The 10158-nt window shown below is 52.3% G+C and overlaps 1 long non-coding RNA gene across 1 annotated transcript; it reads left to right on the top strand.

Annotated features, from left to right (window-relative positions):
* The first annotated feature begins 1564 nt into the window (after positions 1-1564).
* LOC135314939 (uncharacterized) lies at positions 1565-6120 on the top strand. The gene is made up of 3 exons (XR_010374358.1): positions 1565-1755; positions 4346-4667; positions 5575-6120. It is a non-coding gene; the product is annotated as an uncharacterized LOC135314939 (long non-coding RNA).
* Positions 6121-10158: the final 4038 nt, after the last annotated feature.

Here is a 10158-nt window from a genome sequence, read left to right as displayed (position 1 = left end):
CACGAACCCAAAGGGATGTGCACTCTTCAAATGACAGAAGGGATTGGGAAAGGAGGTAAAAAAAGAAAAGTCATGTTTAAAAATGTAACTGTCCCTCCATCCATCACTTCTCAGTGCCCTGTCTCCTCAGCACGTCCCTCTGTACTGCCCTCCCAGCACTTCATCTCCCTTCCCACCATCCCTCACCCCTCCTCTCCTTGCCCAGGGCAGGACACAACATCCCAGGACCTACAGGACCCCCCAGCTCCACCTCAGCCATCCTTCACAATACAGCCCCTGCACTGCCCTGGGGCCCAGACCGGCTGCCTGTGCTATTCTCAGCCACCCCGCCTGCCCTGCTCAGAGCCGCCCTGCCTGTGCTGCCCTGCCTGCACTCCCTGCCTGCCCTGCTCAGAGCCACCCTGCCTGTGCTGCCCTGCCTGCACTCCCTGCCTGCCCTGCTCAGAGCCGCCCTGCCTGTGCTGCCCTGCCTGCACTCCCTGCCTGCCCTGCTCAGAGCCGCCCTGCCTGTGCTCCCTGCCCGCCTCGCTCAGAGCCGCGCTGCCTGTGCTGCCCTGCCTGCACTCCCTGCTTGCACTGCTCAGAGATGCCCTGCCCGCCCTGCCCTGCCTGCCTGCCCTCCCTGCCCGCCCTGCCTGCCTGCCCTCCCTGCCCACCCTGCCTGCGCTCCCTGCCCGCCCCGCCCTGCCTGCGCTCCCTGCCCTCCCTGCCCGCCCTGCCTGCGCTCCCTGCCCGCCCCGCCCTGCCTGCGCTCCCTGCCCGCCCCGCCCTGCCCGCCCCGCCCTGCCTGCGCTCCCTGCCCGCCCCGCCCTGCCCGCCCCGCCCTGCCTGCGCTCCCTGCCCGCTCAGAGCCGCCCTGCCTGCGCTCCCTGCCCGCCCTGCCTGCGCTCCCTGCCCGCCCTGCCCGCCCTGCCTGCGCTCCCTGCCCGCCCTGCCTGCGCTCCCTGCCCGCCCTGCCCGCCCTCCCTGCCCTCCCTGCCCGCTCAGAGCCGCCCTGCCTGCGCTCCCTGCCCGCCCTGCCTGCGCTCCCTGCCCGCCCTGCCCGCCCTGCCTGCGCTCCCTGCCCGCTCAGAGCCGCCCTGCCTGCGCTCCCTGCCCGCCCTGCCTGCGCTCCCTGCCCGCCCTGCCCGCCCTGCCTGCGCTCCCTGCCCGCCCCGCCCTGCCTGCCCGCCCTGCCTGCGCTCCCTGCCCGCTCAGAGCCGCCCTGCCTGCGCTCCCTGCCCGCCCTGCCTGCGCTCCCTGCCCGCCCTGCCCGCCCTGCCTGCGCTCCCTGCCCGCCCCGCCCTGCCTGCCCGCCCTGCCCGCCCTGCCTGCGCTCCCTGCCCGCTCAGAGCCGCCCTGCCTGCGCTCCCTGCCCTCCCTGCCCGCCCTGCCTGCGCTCCCTGCCCGCCCCGCCCTGCCTGCCCGCCCTGCCCGCCCTGCCTGCGCTCCCTGCCCGCTCAGAGCCGCCCTGCCTGCGCTCCCTGCCCGCCCTGCCTGCGCTCCCTGCCCGCCCTGCCCGCCCTGCCTGCGCTCCCTGCCCGCCCTGCCTGCCCTCCCTGCCCGCCCTGCCCGCCCTGCCCGCGCTCCCTGCCCGCCCCGCTCGCTCAGAGCTGCACCGCCCGGTCCCGGCCACAGGAGGGGAACGCTGCCGCACGCAGCAGGCGAGTGTCCCCGGCTCCTCCTTACGGCAAGCAGAGGCGGCGCCCCCAGGCCCTTCGCGGCGGTGGGGCACGGCAGGAGGCCGCGCACCCCCCGATCCCGGATAGCACACAGGTAAAGATCCTACCAGCTTAATCGTGTGTAAATGATTTGAATAAATGCAGGCAACCCGCCACTGTTCTTCCGAGCAGGAGAAGTGTGTGTCATCAGACCAGCAGTGTGTCATACATAGCATGGGACTACCAGGGAGTTAAATGTTTCAGATGCCCAAACATGCAGGAAAGTCAATCACGGCGTCTAGATCTTGCTGTGTTCGAGATAACACATGCAGGACTGGGAAAGGGAAAATGTGCTGCGATTTCATGCTCCCAGAGCATTTGTCCGGCTAAGACTCTTCTCCATAGTATCTAAAAAAATGTCCTTGTTAATGTAAATAAAGATGTTTGTCTTTTTTCGTCAGCAGTTCTATTCTAGTTCAAAGATGCTTGGTTTCCATCTACAGTTTTCCATCTACAGTTCAAGGACAGACATAGTGTGTCTGCTCCGATTACTGCCTGGTTATATGCACATATCTTTCAGTAGCCTAAACAAAAGTTGGGAACCACTGCTTGAAGGCAAATATTGGGCTGGATCCGAAGCTTGCCGGAGTCAATAGAACTCCCACTGGGGTTTTTATCAGGCCTATCATTAATTCCTTAATGAAGTTAGCCATTTGTCTTTATTAGATGGACTCTTCAATGAATTGATTTAATCTAGAAGGGTTCTCCTCCATGATAGATTTTCAGAGCCCTGTGCACTCCTGCCTCTGCGAGGAGCTCAGCCTGCCCTCCCCCAAGCGTGCTCCGCTTCCCAAGGAGCTAATCAGCCGGTCCATCTCCTCTCAATCAATAAGCGTTTATTCTAATTGAAACCAACATTGACTGGATACCAACCAGGAATGTGAAATGCCTTATAAATAATGTGCATGAGCTGGAGCCTGAGAGCAGGCGGTGGCGGGACTGTCAATGGGAGCGCTAACGGGGGGGACATGCCACCCAGCACTCTGTCACTCTCCCAATGCCCTATTTACAGCTCTCACCAGGGAGCTCCCTGTCTCACTTTGATGATGAATTAATTTCCTCTGACGGATCAACCTCCCCGTCCCCCATTGCAACACCTTGCAGAATGCATTGCCTAACGAGACTTGCTCATTAACATATAAATCATGATGTATTTCTTTTTGGCACTCCAGGCAAAACAATGGGCTTAGCGCTCCCCCTTCATCCAGCTTTTCCCTGGAGGGAGAACTTTCATTGATTGCTAAATAGAAGGAGGAAAGAGTGAAATCATTTAATTGTATGGCTCCTCTGACGTGCTACTGCTTAGACTTTAAGTAAGCATATGACTTCCCCAGCCTGTATGCTGTCTTTGTATTTTATTGCAGAATAAGGTATGAGTCTTCTCTATCATAACCAGTTATGACAATAGATATTCAAGTGTTAGTTTGCCGACAATGCCAGGCTCTTCTGAATACCCCGCCTGCAATGGGGATAAAGCCTAAATTAACAGATAAGGTGCAAGACCAGAAATCTGTCCTATCTGTCCAATCTTTTGTAGACGGATCTGTTTCTTCCGTGCCACAGGGGATATACCCAAACTGCACGGATACAAGTCAGCTCCAAGTCAGGAACTGAGCAGCCACCACTAGCATTGCTCTGTGCTGAAGTTAATACACCCTTTTCATAGTCAGCCTGGGAAACACCAGGGAAAATACCTTCACGCATTTAGTGTTTTATATCTAGCTCGGCTACAAATTCGGTGGGTGATGGTAGGTGGCTGCCTCAGTTTTTCGGCCTGGCTAGACAAGTTAGGATCATCTGAACTAGTAAATTTTCAGTCCGTAGTATTTCACTCACTCTAGCAATTAAAAAGGCCTCAAACTCCCCCCTTTTCTCCTTGGTTGGAATATGCAGCAACTCATTTCTGATTCTGGATTTTCATATGGGTATGTCATGGGCTGATACCAATGTGGCAGCTGTATCTGCCAAATCTGACTTGAAAATAAGGACAGGAAGCACCACTGAGCATCACTGAATCAGGTGAGGCTTATCTTGGCGAGAGACACACATTGTAGTTCCACTTCAGGCCATAATAACATGGCCAGGCAATGGACCATGCCAACACTGCCCTCAGCAGCAGAAGGAAGGAGCTGTTGAGCGCTGGGACCGTGCAGTGCAGCCCCGTTGGAGCATCCCCTTCCTCCTCTGGAGCTGCACCAAAGGAGCAGGCAGGAGCCGGTAAACCCAACGACAAACCCAACGACAGAACTGCTTCAGTACCTGAATAAATAATGAGTACTATGAGTTAGCTCACTTTGATGAGTGGCAAGGAAATCTGTTGGCCACACAGACTCAACCCATCCTGCATGCTCCTCTGACCTCCACATCAGTGGCACAGCCCATGTGATCTGTCCTTCCCAGCACTCACAGGGGAACCTGTCCTGCGGCATCTCCCATTCCCCGGCACGTCTGGTCAATGAATCAAACTTCCCATACGGTGCATTTGGCATGAGGAGCCTGTCTGGAGAGCACAGCAGATGCTCTTTGAGGAACAAGATGTGTTGCTTCCTACAATACCTCATCCCAGACAGTGCAGTAGAAAGTCTGTGAGTGTCCACTTTCCATTTCTGTGTACACACTTTTTAATCGAGTCTCCATGGTTTCAGGGAAGCAGCAGAGAGGACCTCATATATCTGAAATATTGACCTAGCCCAGGACCTGACGCCAAGATGAGAAGCATTTCTGAGAGTCTGACCAGCCCCGGGGTGGATCTATGACAGCAATTCCCACCACATCCTTCCAGCTGGCAATACACGACCCCCTGAGCTCAGGCAGCCCAGCCTCTCCCCAAAGCATCGCCAGTGCTGCCCATCCCTGCCTCTCCTGCCTCCTCCCAGACCCAGCTCCTGCTCCACATCAGGGCTTCCTCCACACGCCACCCTACCTGTGCTCCTCTGGTGAAGGATAAGTGCAGTTAAATCAGCACAGGTACCTCCATCTTTTCTTCTACCTTTTCCACGTAACTTTCTAATTTCACACTAAAATCGATTGAGAATTTAATTTTTGCCAGTTTTAACAGAAATAATAAGAACAGTTTCACTGTTGCAAATTTGTCTTTTTGCTGTCCTACCTTCTGCCAATGCTGGGCAGAAGCTTACTTTGCCTAACTGCAAATCAAACACTAAATGCAGCCTCCCAAGTTAAACATGCACAAGCCAGCTCTCCCTCCCTTCAACCTTCTGTTTACCACCCATTTGCAACGTTATGCAGGAGTTAAAGCAGGGATACATATTTTTCTTGTTTTGTATTTACATTAGCGAGATTGGTATCAGTTTAATTAAATCAGCTTTAAATCAGTTCATAGCAGGCGCTATTTTCCTTGTGTAGGCAGCAGCAGAGCACGGAGCCAGCGTGGCTCCACCCAGCTCCGCCGAGGTGGGGCTGCGCCAGCCGGGCAAGGAGGGGACCCCACAGTGATGCAGCTCAGGGTGATCACCTCTGCCAGCGGTGACAGAAGGAGAGCTTGGAAATTCCAGCAAGGATTCTTGGAAGTTGTCCTAAAAGGTGTCCTTTGTTAACACAATGGAAATATTAAAATTCTTCATTGCCACTGAAAGGAAGCCTGGTGCCATTACTGCAAGGCGGGCGATAAAATAGGAATAGTTTGTTTGCTGAGGCACACAAGGCAAGTTTTTCCTTAACCCCGGTGCCTTTTTGCAGTGTATGCATCACCAACACCCATTTCTCTCACCTGCATGGGGCACTATTTCAGTTTTACAGCTTTTTCTGAGGTGCTGTTCACTTACCAGCCAGGCCTTAGCTGGTGCACCAGCATTCGTCCACGGCTGTCCTGGCACCACCTGGCGATCTAGTCCTTTTTTCTCTTGTTTTTCAGAAAATACTAGAAGGACCTGGAGTTCTGCCTGTTTAAACTGCTGAATATTTCCTTCACAATTTTCAGCTGTGGGCTTGGGTCATGGCTGCAGATTTTCTTCTACTGACTCAGATGAAGGGAATAATTTGTCTCTGGTAGAAGGCTGCAACATCAAAATGATTTACACCTGTCATGCATTTATCCTTTTAAGATTTACTGTGCATCACACAGACCCAAATTGTAAATGTCTTGCCAGGAAATTAAATCCACTGTGAGTGACTCTGAACATGCCAATTCTCTGGGGAGCCTTAGCCACTCTCAGCCCTGGGACCAGCCTTCAGAAGGAGGCTCATGGTGACAGAGCTGCACACCAGCTTCCACCAGCTGAGGTGACCAAGGAGTGGAAAACGTCCAAAGGAGGCCTATGACTGGGGAAGCGGGATACCTGGCTCTTTCCGCCAAGCACAAGGACTCGTGGAGAACATAGCCCTTGCTCAGAAGAAAGCTTTCGGTAATTAATAGCAATGTAACAGCCGGTGCATGAAGCATCCAAGGGCACAGGGGATCTCCTCCTCACGGAGGACAGTGCCTCACGGAGGACAGTGCCCCTCTGCAGCAGTCATCACCTCAGCCTGGCAGAGCCCCTGCACAGCTGGGGAAGATGAGGAAAAGCACCTCTGCCTTTCCTGTTGTGGGAGAGCAGATTGTTGCCATCAGTAACAAGGACATGAGTGATTACAGAAAAGCTGCATGCATCCCCTTATAGATGGGATCATGCAAAATATTTAGCACTTCCATCATCCTGGCCTTCCTTATGAGGCTTTCAAAATGCAAGTTAATGGGTCTGCAGAATTCCTTTGTGCAGTATTAATATCTAGTGATTTTAAGTTTTCTGTGGCTGAGAGTTTTACTAGTACTCCCCTGAACAGCACAAGCTGTGGTTGCACAATAGCTAAGCATCTCTAACCAGGTGTTTCATCTGGTGTGCTTTCCCAGTCCCTCTTGCGTGCCTGGTTGCTGGCACTGATGCTTATCTGACCATGGGGTAAGTCAGCTCAGGAAACTGAACTGGCAGAAAACTGACCTGGCAGAGAAAGATAATTGCTTTCTGCCAGGTAAGCTCCTGTGCTGGCTCATTGCAGGGTCAGGGAGAGGGGAGTACCCCTCAGGGCGTGGAGGAGGTATCTTCATTCAGGCAGACGGTGACTGTACCAGCACTTACTGAGGTCATTTTAAAGTGGTGTGGCAGAGCAGGCTCTGCTGCCTTACTGTATAAAAGGACAACTAGACACCAGAGTCCATGCATTGTGATGAAATGGAGTATCCCACATGCTAAAGTTTGAGATCTTCCTTAAAATTCCTTGTACAAGAGAGCTTGCGTGTGCACTTGTGTCATTCATATTATGTTTGTGAATAGGTTTCCCAGGGAGGTTGTGAAGCCTCCCTCCTTGGATATATTCATCCTGTGCAACTGGCTGTAGGCGGTCCTGACTGAGCAGGGAGGTTGGACAAGGTGACCTCCAGAGGCCCCTTGCAACCTCAACCGTTCTGTGATTCGTTGTTCAAGTTCCATTAAATATAGTTCAGAAGCAGCTGTAAGCACAGGAATCTCAGGACAGAAGGCCCCAGCCGCCAGGGTGGAGAGCCAGGGTGCAGTTTCTTAATTAACCTGAGTCAGCCTCAGTCTGCACTGGCGATTGACGGAAAAGCGGGTTTTGTGGAGCTCCCTGGTTCTCAGCCATGTTCTCGCTGCCTCCCTGGTGTCCTCACCACACTCATGCACTCACATGCTCCACATCAGGGAACTGACTTAAAACTAATGTATTTTTCAGGTTGGTTTCTGGCTGTCTAATGCCTGTTGACCTGTCTGGCTGTGAAGCAGCCCCGTGGTAGGTGATGGTGCAAGGGAAGTGGTGGGAAGGCTTTTGCAGAAACACAGATTAGCATTTGCTTAAGTAGAGCATGAAACCATGCGGGCAATGGTGCTGTACCATGGTGCCCTGAGCCACCCCTGACGCAGCTCTGCCCATCCTCCTGTCCTTTCCATGTCCTCCTGCCTCTCCTCCAGCCTTTCTTTGCTAATATATGCTAACTCCTCAGCAACCTCCTTCCTCTCTGGCATTAATCCAACCAGCTTTTCCTCACTAACCTCGCTTACTTATTTTCATTTCTTTGCTGTGAAAGTTTTCTGCCATTTTAGTGGGTGAAATTGGTTTTCCAGGTAGCAGGAGCTCAAGGTACCTGGTAGAAGTACAGAGGCAGGGGCAGGGAAGGAGATAGTGAGACCCTTTTGGCAGTGGTGAGATGCTCCTTTGGCATGGCAGAGCCGGAGTCAGACACTCCTGTTTGTTCTCACTCTCCGATTTAATTATTTGAGTTCTTTCCTGCACTTTACTGATAAAAATGGAGGTTTTTAAACGGGTATGTGAACGGTGCTTGTAAATGTAATCACATATATTCTTTTTTCCCAGCCACTGAGCCAATCCATTTAACAGCTCACTAGCCCAAAAGGAAAGCTATTATATGGCTGGAGCGTGGATAAATAGTGAGTTGATAGCAGGGCTGAGATGCAAATCTACAGATAACATTTGACTTCAGGGGAGCTGTTTACGGGGAAGAAGGTCTCAGAAGCCCTAACACCCTGCTGTACTGTACCTCAGGAGCAACCCTGGAGGAGGAGAGAGAAAAGCCAGCAGGCTGACAGGCAGCCCCTTCCCATCCCTGTCCTCGTGTTTAAATGCAAACAAATGCCGAGAACAGAAAACAGAGAATTATTAAAATATATATATTCCTGCCGCTCCCTCCATGTGATTAATCCTCTTTTCCTCTACCAGAGAATATATTAGTGAGAGCAGGCTCATAATACAGAGGCATCTGGCTGAGACTAGAAAGAGCAGCATGCCTATGCATTATTAATGCTTTAGAAAAAAAACAGGCTTCCGTGGCCTGACTGTATATATTGCATCAGTACGGAATGGCCTTTATAGGATAATTAGCACTGATAACTGGCCCATTTTGCTTATCTTTTGCAATAGAATGATCTCCAGGATGAGGCATGTTTATTTTGTCCAAGAGCAAAAGAGATTATGATTTGAAATAGCTTTTAACAAGCAGTTAGTGCCCAGCACTACTTTATTCTTAAAAGAGAGAACGTGATCTGGGAAGCAGCGCAGCAGGGCAAGCATAATAGGGAAAATGCAAATCTCCACCTTTGCAAACCCGTAATGATAAACCAGGTCTTTAGGGATCCTTGGTTATCCGGGAACAGCAGCCGTGCTGCAGTCTCATCAGTGAAACAGGAAACATTTGAAGGGAACACAAAATTATACTGGGGCTTTCCTAAGGCATAACTCTGGCACAGAGGAGCTGCATTGCTTTAACTGGTTTATATCTTGACAACTACAATATGACACAAGTAGGCTAAAAACCCAAAGCCGGTGCAGTAGGGCAGCAGGCCGTGGGGGCTGCCCAGGCAGGAGATGTAATAATCAGGTTTATCTTCCAGCTTTGTCTCCCATTGATTTATCTATTGGAAGGTGGTTAAATCAGCAAGAAACTGGAGGAGGACCTAATCTTGGGAAGATAGAGCTACATTCATTTGTGCACTGTTCCTTTTCAAAGGATGAAGTGACTCTGAGTATCTAGCTCATAAATCAGGGGGGCAAGGAGACAGCCTGGCTCCCCTCTCCCTAGCCTCTGACATGAAGACCTCATCTCAGCAGAAGGATAGAGTCACATTTCCAGCAGCACAGGGAGTGCATCAGCCATACCTCTTCGCTTACACGGCTGAGTATTAGCACCAGGCTCCTTGAGTAGGATTCATTTCACATGTCTGTGTCTGAACTGATCACCCTGGGCTGCTTCTATAATCAATAGGTGATTTGAGGATGTAATTCATCCCATGCAGGAGTAGATATCTAACAGAGGTCAAATGCATTGCCCCAGAAAGGGCCTGTTTCTGTCTGTTGATTACAAAGAGAGCCGAGATGGCTGCCTCCTCTGTAGCTGCCCATGAAATGCTGGATGGGACCTCACCCCCGTGGCAGAGGTGGCTGGGCACAGCATCCTGGGTGCTGAGGCAATAGGAGAACATGCATGAGATAGGATTTCTTGACTAGACTGCATCAAGATGCTCCCTTCCAGCACAAATTGCTACGTGGCCAACTTAAGAAACAGCCTCCTCCAGAGATGACTAATGCAGGGGCACCAATCTGCCATGTACAGCCACAGCAAGTCAAGGTGGCAGGGAGCTGCTGTGTTCATCCAAGGGATGTGCAAATGTGCAGTGACTCCAGCTGGGCTGGGGACGGGCTGGGGTGGCTGCGCGGACATCGACTTGCTCCCAGGACCATGTGGGGCAGCTGTGCCACACTCCATGGTGGAGTTAAATCTGACCAAATCTTTGTCTTTTGGAAAGACATGTCTTTCTGGAAAGCCATGAAACAACAGTAAAATAAGTTAGTCAGAAGCCTGCCATTTTTCAAACCCCTGAGCATGGTGCAGCTTGACAGTGGCTCCCAGGCAGAACCAGTCACATCCACCGTGCTGACCCTCCTGAGGAAGGCACAAGACCCCGCTGTAGCTGTGGGAAGTATTGCGGCAAAA

This window comes from Phalacrocorax carbo, chromosome 9, assembly GCF_963921805.1.
Source record: "Phalacrocorax carbo chromosome 9, bPhaCar2.1, whole genome shotgun sequence".
Taxonomy (NCBI): domain Eukaryota; kingdom Metazoa; phylum Chordata; class Aves; order Suliformes; family Phalacrocoracidae; genus Phalacrocorax; species Phalacrocorax carbo.
The sequence above is the reverse complement of the archived record's forward strand: the minus strand, read 5'-3'. Positions and strand labels throughout refer to the sequence as shown.